General features: G+C 40.5%; 2 long non-coding RNA genes across 2 annotated transcripts; both read left to right on the top strand.

The window, feature by feature from the left end:
* The first annotated feature begins 6,452 nt into the window (after window positions 1–6,452).
* On the top strand, window positions 6,453–8,338 carry LOC148830730 (uncharacterized). Its single transcript, XR_016091310.1, has 3 exons — window positions 6,453–6,584; window positions 7,707–7,841; window positions 8,235–8,338. It is a non-coding gene; the product is annotated as an uncharacterized LOC148830730 (long non-coding RNA).
* A 385-nt stretch (window positions 8,339–8,723) lies between these two features.
* LOC148830729 (uncharacterized) lies at window positions 8,724–9,702 on the top strand. Its single transcript, XR_016091309.1, has 2 exons — window positions 8,724–8,790; window positions 9,270–9,702. It is a non-coding gene; the product is annotated as an uncharacterized LOC148830729 (long non-coding RNA).
* Window positions 9,703–11,544: the final 1,842 nt, after the last annotated feature.

The raw sequence follows: 11,544 nt of genomic DNA, 5'->3' as shown, positions 1-11,544 counted from the left end.
GTCCTGATGACTTTGTATCTGTTGCAGATGAAATCACAGCAATAATGGAGGCTATGAACTCTGAGCCAGACACGCAGGAGCTTTACACCCTCCTACAGCGAAACACAAAGGGGGCACTGCCGGTGATCTTCAAGTTTCTCAGCAGCACACAGGTGACTCATCCGTACAGAACAGCCTGAGAAATTGAGGTACACTTTCCCAAACACATTTAAGAAGTACGAAAAATTCAAATTTAAGAAGTGCAGTTTAATCCCAACCCCAAAATAGGCTCCCTACACCCTGTGGACACTGTGTAAATTAATAAAAAATATGTATCTTGTCATTTGACAGTATTTCTTCACTACTAACCTACGAATAGTTTCTCTACGAATTGTTGACAATCATCTCCCTGAAGGATCCCTGTGAGCTTACACCACTAATGCTGTGACGAGAGCAGCAGTCTCACCCCTTGTTATCGTTCTCCCCTTTTCTAGATGACACCTGCTCATCACACTGCAGTCCTCCGGGCAGTGGAGAGGCTGCTGTGTGAGACAGGCGCAGCTCTATTGGATGAGCCACTGGCTAAGAGCACCGTGTCATTGGGCTTAAAAGAGATGACTATGTCATCAGTAAGTAAAACGTGCCTTTTCGTAGACTTGCTGTGTTCAAAAGGAGTAGTTTTAGTACAGTCAAGACATAAAGCTGTTTGCATGAACCAGTGGTTGGAGGAGATTCCTCCTGTGTTAAGAGACCTGGCTTTATCCTGCCCATTGCTCAAACTCCAAGGCTCCTGACATGACAGATGTCATTAAAATATTTTTGTGCTTGTTTCAGAACTGGCTGCCTGATTGGCAGCAAGGAGGCAGCAATATTGTCGTGTCTGTGGTGAGAGATCACTATCATACAACCATGGACATGGTGCTGTCATACTGTATATACAGCCTGGAGAGCTCCCACACCATGCCCTGCTGCAGGCTGTGTCAGATACTGTATCTCCCGTAACTGCAGTACAGTAAGTTCAGTGCTTGTAATGGTATGTGGACTGTCTAGAAACGCACACCATCTGATTACTGTGTTACAATTCACTCTCTTCATTTCAATGTTCTTTTCAGTAAGTGAAATTCTGTCTGTCTCTCACTACCCAAACCTTTTGTGAGTGGCCTGATTGTGGGGTAATTAGATGAGGTTGAAGAGGTTACTGTACAAAGAATCATTTTAAAGACACCGTTATTTTACTTAGCCAGGCTTCGTACCTTTAGTGTAACAGTAAGTAACTTGGCCCCTGTCCAGTTTGAAATGTGTTTTTTTTTTCTTTACATTTCCAGTACTTGAAATTGCCACTGACATGGGCAAAATATTGGAGCTTTTAGTGCCTCTTCTACCTTTGGCAAAAAACAAAAAGATGAAGGCAATGATTTATTTTGGTAAGTGTGAAAGCTACTGTACTACCTCGATAAGGGAGATATTAATTTAACATGTCTTTCAGACGTGTGAGAGGGGGATTTCATAATAGATCCTGGTGTAAGGCTGCTGAGAACCTGACTTGTCTTCATTCCCACTGAGCTACTGTACTGTGTTTCAGAATCAGATAGTGAAGCAAGTAAATACTCAACACACAGCTGTATGATAAGATGAGCATCTCTTGTGTTTCCAGTATTAGGAAGCCTATGTGAGAGCTGGACTCAGTATCAATCCCAGGCTCCAGCTGACAACATCCTGGACATCTCACAACACTTCAACAGCAGCTATGATATTATGTCCAGTGGCTGCCAACAACGGACTTAATGTTATGAGATCTTCATTCCTCTATATTGCTTTTTGACATCCTGTTGATCATTTAAAACATTAATTTGTCCTGGAGAGAACAGAGGATTGTAAACAAAAGGTAAAGAAAACATGGCAGGTGTGACTGTGCAGGTATCAGGTAAGACCAGCTGGACGAAGATCACCAGAATCAGGATAAAGTGCAGGACACACAAGTTATATTTTTGTGTCTATCTGATGTTGTGGAAAGGTTTGCTGTCCTCTGATTGGATTGCTTGTTTGAATATTGATGTTCTTGCATCTCGTCTTTGTCAGAAGGTGACTGAGGCTGTCGTTTTGGCATTTGGACCCATGTGTAGGTTTCTGTCAAGGGACACACTTCAAAGCAACCTGCTAGGAATGGTTTATGCCTTCCTGCCCCTGTACGCTGTCGAATGTAATTTCCAGTACAGCAGAATCAACAAGGTGGGACTGTGTTGAGCTGGAGCTTTGTTACTTGCCAGATAGGAGGAATCTAAATGAATGTGTGTTTAGAAGTGGTTTCTGTTTCATTTGAGATCCTCACTCACTTGTCTAAACAGATCACAGAATCCTGCAAGAGAATTGTCTTATGAAGTACGTACAAGTCATTGTGGACAGTTGTGAATTGAAAGTATCTTCCAACAGCTGACACCGGACACCAGAGAATGGAAAAAGGAAGAAACATTGTCTTTTGCTACTTTGTTTTCTTTGCAATAGAGTTAAAAAGTTCTGTTAAAATGTAGATTGAGAGAGTCAAGCCTTTTCATTTAGAATCTCCAATTTGACATCCGTGTGCTCTTCATTCAGAGTCTCAGTCTGATTGTGGAGGCAGGACTTCAGAAAGCGAGACAGGTTCCGTATTGCCATCTGAACTACGTGATGATCGTGATGCACTCAGAGGTAATGGGGAGTGGAGTTTGAGGTGACGACATGGTACTCTGTTCAGCTTCCAAGGAAAGACATCACACACTAGCAATATACCGTACAATGCATCATATACTGTATTTTATCAAATCTTGATAAAACTCAAATCTTTAATCCACATAAGTGTGCATCTATACCAGTAACTTTCTAATTTGAAAATACTTCTTTATCAAAGCAGCACAATGTCTGTCAATAATGTACCGTATCTGAATAGCTAAAGGAAATGTCTGTTTCTCTCAGATCTGCAAGTCTTTTGATCCTCCAGAAGACAAGAGATACATATACCTGATCCAGAGCTTCATTGACTTAGGTGAGGACTTAAAGCTTTATCTCAAATTTGTTTCTTGTGACACAGCCCATGACAAAGGTGGCTTGAAAAAGACACAGTTCTCCTAATCTAGGACCATGCTCTAAGCACTTAGGTGGAGGTTGATGGGGAATGTTGTCCTGTGAAATTTACTTCTGTCTTGTTTTTTTTTTGCAGAAAAGGTCTTTCCACAGAAGGTCCTGGAGTTTGTCTTGGAGTTGGTGGACAGTCCAGTGGAGTAGAACCAGCTGGGGAGCCTTACTCTGCTCTAAAATATTGTACATCAAGGTGCATGTGTACAGATGCTTTCATTTCTAATGAGGCTCCAACATCGTGGCCGCTACAAATCTGGTTGTCTTATTTTGAATTGGAACAATCCTATCTAATCACAGTGGTTGTGTGTTTGTGATTATGTTTATTCAGATTATGTCAGCAAACATGTGAAGGAGTATGTCCTGAAATCCTTCACTGAGACCCTTGTAAACCCCAGCAACAAGGTACAGTCAAGCCTACAGTGATATGACCTCACTCTTTCTGATGTGTTTGTGCTCTGTATCCCCACTGCATCTGTGAATATGTGGATAATTCTATGGAAGTACTCCAGGATTTGTAAGTATGTTTTTTTTTGTTTTTCATAATGTGTTGAACCTGCTCTTCAGTAATAATGAGCTGTGGTTCCTATTCCTGTCCTCAGGTGAAATGTCTGCAATCCCAGGTGCTGATGGAGATGGAGAAGAGGGCACAGTTGTCGCACTGCAATATATTGTAAAGAACTGTGCCCTTGCCGATGACACCACCAAGGTATAGAGCTGTGTGTGGAAATCAGGTTTACCCCTATTGTGGTTTGGTGTAATAATGTTTTGCAGTTACACAATTGTACATGTTAAATTTATTTTTATTTGCACATCATACTGCACTTGACGGATCAGAAAAGAATGTGGGTTTATAACTGAATATATTTATGATGACTGAGGTGTAAAAACAGTGAATAATATTTGTGCTTCTCTGTCTTCAGAGCTCCAGGGACCATTTAAGTAACAGCACTGTGAGACACAGCTTTGAGGCAGTGCTGTGTTGCTGGTGTGCAGCTGATACTGTGACTGAAGTAAGTGTCTCATTATGGTATCTGTCACAGAGTACAGTCCTTTTCTAGTTCTGAGGCCACAAAGACTGTTCTCTCCACTAACTGATAGATTTTATTTCGGTATGTATCCGGTTTCCTCACAGAATATTCTTTATAATGTAGAGCAGCTTTCTAGTGAGGGAGCTGATGGTGTTGAGATTTAAGTGACCTCTGTTTTATGTTGTTCTTGTCAGATGCGGTGGCCCAATCTGCTGAAATTCATTTCCTGGAGAATATGCAGTGATACTCTGCCTGTATTATGCAAAAACCTGAATGTTCTCTACAGCAGGCTAACTGAGAAGGGCTACTCCTTGATCTCTAACTTTGAAGAGCTGGGTTAGTACTGAGATTGAAGTAAAGTGAGCAAGTGGCAACAGTACAGCTCAGCATGAATGTGACTTGTAGCACTTGTTGAGGAAAAGGGAGAGGATATTGTCCACTTCGTTGATTGGATTATGACCAATTCAGTTTAAGAGTAATGGACAGCCTTGGTTGAGAGGAAATCTTAACTTAAGTCTGTAAAAATCTGCCATTGGCAAATTGCAATCATATCTTTTTTTAATTGGGTATTTCTGTGACTGTGACCCTTGTTAACCACATGTAATATTTCCTGTCCAAAGAGTGACTATAGTTCACTGGGAGTGACAGTGCAGTAAAGTTGAGTTTTCCAGAATCTTTTGACTCCAAAGTGTGTACTGGTACTTGATTTTGTTGTCAATATCTGTGTATTTCAGACTACCCAGCTTCACCAGACAACATGCTGATCAGACTTCTGGTAAATCAGGCGATAGCTGCCAGAACATAAATCACCTGACAGTAGCACAACCGGCTTCTCCCAGAGCAAACTAGAGTGGGAAAACAGGGCAAGCGGGGAGGTGATTAATAAATTGATCTACTGTGAAGTGGGGGCCAAATTGAAAAGTGTTGTATTAGTTCTAGATGCAGTGTATACAGCAGTGAGAAAGGCATGGATTCTGAAGCTTCATAATTATCAGTGGTCCTGAGCTGAATTTCTGTGGTAATGTCTGTTTCCCAGCTTGGAGCCTCTCAGTCGCTCAGAGGTGGGCATGAGTACCTGACACTCCTGCACTCCCTGAGCCCAATCATCCACCCCAGGCTGCACAGTGTGTGGGAGTATCTCATTCCACCCCTGGCCAAGAGCCTCACAGGTACCCCCACACTGACCCTAGAGCAGAACAAGACCTGCTCTAATCCAGCACTGTGATAGCAGTATCCCTAAAGTATGTAGACTTGCTGCAGGGCTCAGGGTTATTTAGTAGTTGGGTAATGTATCAATTAATTAAGGGTACGTTTAATTTATTTTGGCAGTTACATATGTGACGGCATCCTTTAGTAAAAAACTTAATAAAGATTAAATGATATGTTTTACTGCTGCTTTGCAGAGCCCCTTTATGGTTATAGACATTGTGCTCAATACTAGCAAACAGCACAGACAGTACACCATTATACATCAAGACATTTAGCAGGGTTCAGTTAATCCTCAGAATTAGACCCACATTATCGTAGGAGAACATAGCAGATGTGTCCACAATCTGTGTTGTTGTTAGTTTTATTTATAGAATTGATCAGATATGAATCCTTAAATTTCAGAACATTTTCTTTTTTTAATATTAAATGTTCCAAACATGTACATGTTTTAAGAACACGAGAAAAACTACACAAATGGCCAATATATTTTGCTCTCTGGCACTTAGATCTGATTGATCCAGGGATTTCATCTAACCAGTTCTTGAAAGAAACCAGGGCATCACTTCTTTCTGATCAGCTTTCTGATTATTATATATTATTCTGTCCTTTTGAATCCAAAATATGACGTTATCGTCATCTTGTCCAGAACTGTGCAGGACTGCAGCAGATCAAAGTGGTTGTCACAGTTGTAACTTATCTGATTTTCTGGGTTGACTGCCTGAATCACACCTGTTGTGTGCTGCTCAAGTCCATACTGTATATGACAGTGTTAAACTCTTTCTCTGTTATGTTTCAGAATCGCAAGGGGAAGAGATTCTCCTGGAGCAGTGGCAGGAAGGGCTGTATGCGGTATGGGGGGATTGATAACATACTAAGTGTGGGAGGTGGTAGGGAAAGTCATCTTTTTCCTGTTAAAGGAATGTCAGGCAGCTGTCAATGACGAACAATGACAGCTATCTTATGTTTGAGCACCTGAATGCCTGTGAATACATTTTCCTTTCTTCACCTGCTGAGTAGGAATTGCAATGTTGTAGTGTGAGAGATTCACTGCCTGTGTTACTACCTGTGCAGTTGTACAACATTGTGTCTGGGTGTGTCCAGTGTGCATCCTGATATGGAACTGAGTGCCTCCCCTGTATGTGTTCAGCTCCTGTCTAACACTGAGTTCAGTGGCAGATGAGGCCTGGGCCTGCAGCCTCACAAAGGCCATGACCAGAGGCATTTGCACACTCATCTCTCTCTACCAGTGAGGAGAAGGTGAGTCTGAACAAAGAGAACCTCAAAATGTTATGTATTGTCTTTAGTGGAGTGATTGGAATAGTTTTCTGTGTCTGTAACATCCTCCTTCTGAATGAGGTTCATCCCCTGGATAATGATCTCTGGAAAATCTTTCAGAAAGATTCCTGATGAAATCTAGAGTTTAGATATGGCATAGGTCAAAGACTCTTACTAGTAATTTGTTCTACATTAGAAGTTCTAAAGACTGAGCTTTCAGGTAGGCAGATAGCATGGTGATGATGTATGAGTGATCTGTTATATTAGATAATATAGCAGAATATTAGATAACTTATCAAGTACCAGTTGCAGTTAAGTAATACTACAGTCAGTTGTAATTGTAATATTATTAATTGGTAATTAGTAATACTTCAGTACTACTTTATGTACACTGATACCACCTAATATTTCTGTAATAGTGGTATATCATAACAAGTAATTATGAAATATATACTTTTCAGCTAAAAATTTCTCAATACCATGTGGTAACTGTCAGAATCTTTGAATGATATCAGTATGTTTTAGAGAAATGTGTGAAAAATAATTTAACAGAAGGCTTTAGCTGTACAGACCACATACTAGCAATGAGTAAATTGAAATCACAGTCAGACATTTCTTTCATCAGGTTGGTGCATAAGTCCCACATTTGTGAATCATAACCAAACCAAATGGCTTTTTTTGAGCAGTTTGGGATATGAGCCATGTTTCACAAAGCACATGACGGCTTAAAGAGTGCAAATCTTAAAAAGATGTTTCTGTGAATGTGACATTTACAAATGTTCAATTCACCAAGCTTCAGTGATTCACAAGAATTTTGGCCTCACATTAATTGGCCTTTTTGTCCCACGATTCATGACAAAACCTGCAAGCTATTCTCGCCAAGTCTTTTACGAGGGGTCTTTTGAAATTGAGGAAGAAAAAAGTCATTAAATTCATTGTTTTCTTGCAAGTTTAGAAATCCAAATACTTCTTACAGGTACTATCATTGTTGTACAGAAATGTTTGAGTGCTATCTTATCTTTTTGGTAAATTACCAATCTTATTTTTTCAGTTTTCTCCTGTGTGAAGATTAACCCTGGTTTTAAATGGTCTGGATTTTTCTAGGCCTGCAGGACAGCTCTGAGGGCCTCTGTTCCATCGATGGGCTTCCCAGTTATCTCAGTGTTTCTGGAGGAGAGCTTAAGCCAGGACAAGGAGCTGAATGTCACCCAGTTAATTAAGGACATGGCCAGCATCCTGGTGAGTGAGGATCTCCTGGGACTGTCTTCTGGATTGATGGAATGTGAAGAGGGCACTCATAAGGCACTTGACTGCTGTCTAGCATTTCTACCTTTGCAACTAGTATTCTGTCTGATTTTTACCATTACTTAATTGTAACTAAGATAAGCTTTGCATAAAATGCATAATGTACTGTGTGAAATGTCTGTAGATGACTTCATAGATAACATCAGAAATGTCAGACTCAATTCACAATAGATGGTGCCAGTAGTGTTCAGTAGGTGAAGTTAATCCTGAGATGAGGGTGTGTACTCCCACCTGCTGCCCTGTAATAGAGTGTTGTCTGTCACAGGGGGGTATTTTCCACTTAGTAGAGTGGTATTTCACTCTCTGTTTAATTTTCTCTGTGTACAGATAAAGACATTCCCTTCCCAAGTCAGCCTTTATCAGAACTGTGCCCTCAAGTTTGCAAGGAGCAGATGGGCATGGGTTCGAGAGAGTGTTGCTATCTTTATTGGTAAGAGCATAACTAAACTAGTGATATTTTGTTTTCTAGGTAGGAGTTCAGTCATTATGAAGTTTTGTTGATATTACCTGAAATTGCCTTGATTGAGAAGATATTCTTCCAGAGATTTCCCCAAAACACTTTGGCACATTTCTGTCATATTATCTCATGCTGGTAAAAAAGACTCTTGTACAAAATTCTGAAGCAGAATCAGAAAAAAATGCCTGTATGAGACATATTCCAAATCCCTGTACCAGATGCCTTCTGTGTCTTTACTGCAGCACCAGTTTCTTCTTTGCCAGGCTTATGATTGTCACCAGGAAACAAGCTGCCATGATGATTTGTACTTTCAGTGTCACTGTACCCAGTAGCTCTGATTGTTAAACCTCTGTGTTTCAGGCCTCCTAGTGCAACAGCAACAGAAGAGCCTCTGCTCATGCTTGGCCATCAGAAGAGCCTGTCAAGGTGAAGAAACCTTCCTGTTTCTCTTTAAAGAAGGTCCAATATGTTGAACAGTTTAGAAAGTACAATTTAGAATGTAATATTATAAACAAGGTACCCAGAGTGGAAAGATATGAGGGTCTCACAGCATCAATGTGCAATTGTTTGTCTATTGACTGAGATGTACAGTTGATCGGTTGAGGAAATTCTTCTTAAAGCGAATTATTCTACACACAAATGAGGGAACCCCAGTGCAGCATTTTAACCATTTCTGTTTTGATTTATTTCAAATGTATTCAATGTGTTCAATTTCAAATTGTAATGCACTATGGGAGTTCCTTCATATTTTTGTCCTGTGAGCCTTTTATATGTTAATATATTTTACAAAACAGTTATTCTTCAGCAGTAAAGTTAAAATAATTGTTTCTTTCACATTTAAATTTCAGAGAAATCAGATCTTAAAGGTTTTCAAGAGTAAAAGGGTTGTTTAATTTCTTCCGCAGGGCTGAGGGTTCTCCTGCAGGACCAAGAGACCTGGGTGCAGGAGAGGGCTGCTGAATCCATGCAGTTCTTCAGCCAGCCCTGAGCAGTTATGAGCTGTGGGGTTCTGGAGGCTGCAGCCAGAGACTCCTGAGTGCCCCCTGTTTTGGAGAAGAGGACAGTATGGACTTTGAGTACAGAACTCTGAGTCCATCAATATTTATATATATATGTAGCATATTTAATGTCATGTAATAAAAAATAATAAAAGTATACAGTTATATATGTTGTAACTGATAAAGCTGGCTGGAATTAAAGTAAGAATGTATTGTATGGGGCACTTACAGTACCTTGGAAACTTATTTACTTCCTTCCAATGTCCTGTCCCTCTGTTTTGATGAATTTATAATGATGTACAGTAAATGCACTTTATTAAAGTGAATATTGTTCATCAAAGCTTGAATGTTGCATTACACAATATTGCTAATGGAAACCAAATTAATTTACAGTTAGAGGAGAGGAATGACAATCAGTATCTGGAAATGGATGGATACATGACAGATTAAATAATGTAAAAGCAGAAGTTCACATTCTATAATCAACCAATATGACATGGCTCTGGGAGAACAAACCCATAAAATGAAAAGGAATATCCCGGGACACATGTTTCATCGAGGAGACTCAGGAGCACATGTTCTGGAGCTGTCCCTTCGCCAAAGCGGTGTGGGGCAGATTGGACAACACCATGCAACTCCTGGGTATGGGTGAGGTACTCAGTTACCAGTACATTCTGCTGGGGCTGGCACCTACCAGATTGGACAAGGGGACGCAGTTCCTGATGTGGCTGCTGCTGTCCCTCACAAAAAAAGGCCTGTGGGACGCAAGGAACAATCTCATCCGGCACAACATAAAGCGGGGAGCGAGGAAGCTGTAGGAGAGGATCCTGGCGGACCTCAGGAGGAGGATGAAGCGCGACGTCACCAAATGGGGTTTCCCTATAGCGAGGGAGCGCTGGAAAGGACTTTGGGCCCTGTACAGGGATTAATGGACAATACCAAGTTGTAGAGTTTGGAGGGACTCTCATAATAGCGCAAATCCACCCCCACTTGTAATGATTGATAACGAACAATCACCGCCGTTCCGCCGTTGTTTTTATTACATGCAGTGTTCATACATGTGAGAATGCTTCCTTTTGAGATGTTGTTTTTTGCGAAATAAAGTATATTTTGCAGAAATAAAATCTCCTCTTTATAGTTTCTTGATGAAGTGAAGAAGTATAGGAAGGGCTGCAGTGTTTGAGAGAGAATGTGTATTTGCGGGTGCAGGTTAAGGATTAGAATGAGGGAGGGATGTTGTTTGTATAAGGGGTGGGATGATGGGAATGAGGTTTATTGGGAAAAGTTTGAGTTATGTGATATGACTGTTTGTGATTTATTGGAGTTAAATATGGAGGTATGGAGTTATTAATTCTGCTGTGTTATGGTTTACATTGAAGTTTGGAGGGGATTGTGTTGTTGAATGGTATGGATTTCAAAGGGGGAGGGATTTGGTTTTGCATAAGGGGCGGGGTTATGGAAATGGAATTTTATTTGGGTAAGGTTGGAGATATATGGCTTGATTGTTTGTGAGCTAGTGGAGTTAAATATGGATGTACAGAGTTATTAATTTCACTGTATAATGGTTTTACGCTGACGGCTGAGATGGATTGTGTTTTTGAATGGTATGATGGTTTGTTATCGTTTGTTACATATGGGTTTGGTTGCGATTATGGTCTTTGTTTTGGTTGACTGGAAAGGTTGTCATGGGTTCTTTATTAATGTTTGTCATTATGTAATTTTTATAGAACAGTTTTTCAAATAAAAAAAAATATCTTTATATACTGTACGCCCTCTTTTGCCGTTACTTGTTGTTATATACATTGAAGCGTACGCTCGTTTGGTATGTACAGTATAGATCCGAGAATGGATGGTGTCTTGGTACCAGGGAGTGGAGGAAAAAGGGCTAAGATAGCATTATATGCCGATGACCTCACCTTGTTTATGAATTCAGATGCTGACCTGCATCTGGGGCTACATTAAACAAAGAGAAAAGCAAGATCAAATTCTTTGGAAGGTGGAGAAACAGGCAGGACAAGGTGGGTGGTTTACAAGTTTGCAGGGATTCTATGCGGATACTTGGGATCTACTATACGGAAGAGGAGGCAGCCAATTACAACTGGCCAGTTAAATTGGAGAAAGCAAGAACTCGCCTAGGCCAATGGAAGGACAAAAGCTTAAGTTGCATAGGAAAGGTGCTCAT

Source organism: Atractosteus spatula, chromosome 7 (genome assembly GCF_055471065.1).
Source record: "Atractosteus spatula isolate fAtrSpa1 chromosome 7, fAtrSpa1.hap1, whole genome shotgun sequence".
NCBI classification, from domain to species: Eukaryota; Metazoa; Chordata; class Actinopteri; order Semionotiformes; family Lepisosteidae; genus Atractosteus; species Atractosteus spatula.
The sequence above is the reverse complement of the archived record's forward strand: the minus strand, read 5'-3'. Positions and strand labels throughout refer to the sequence as shown.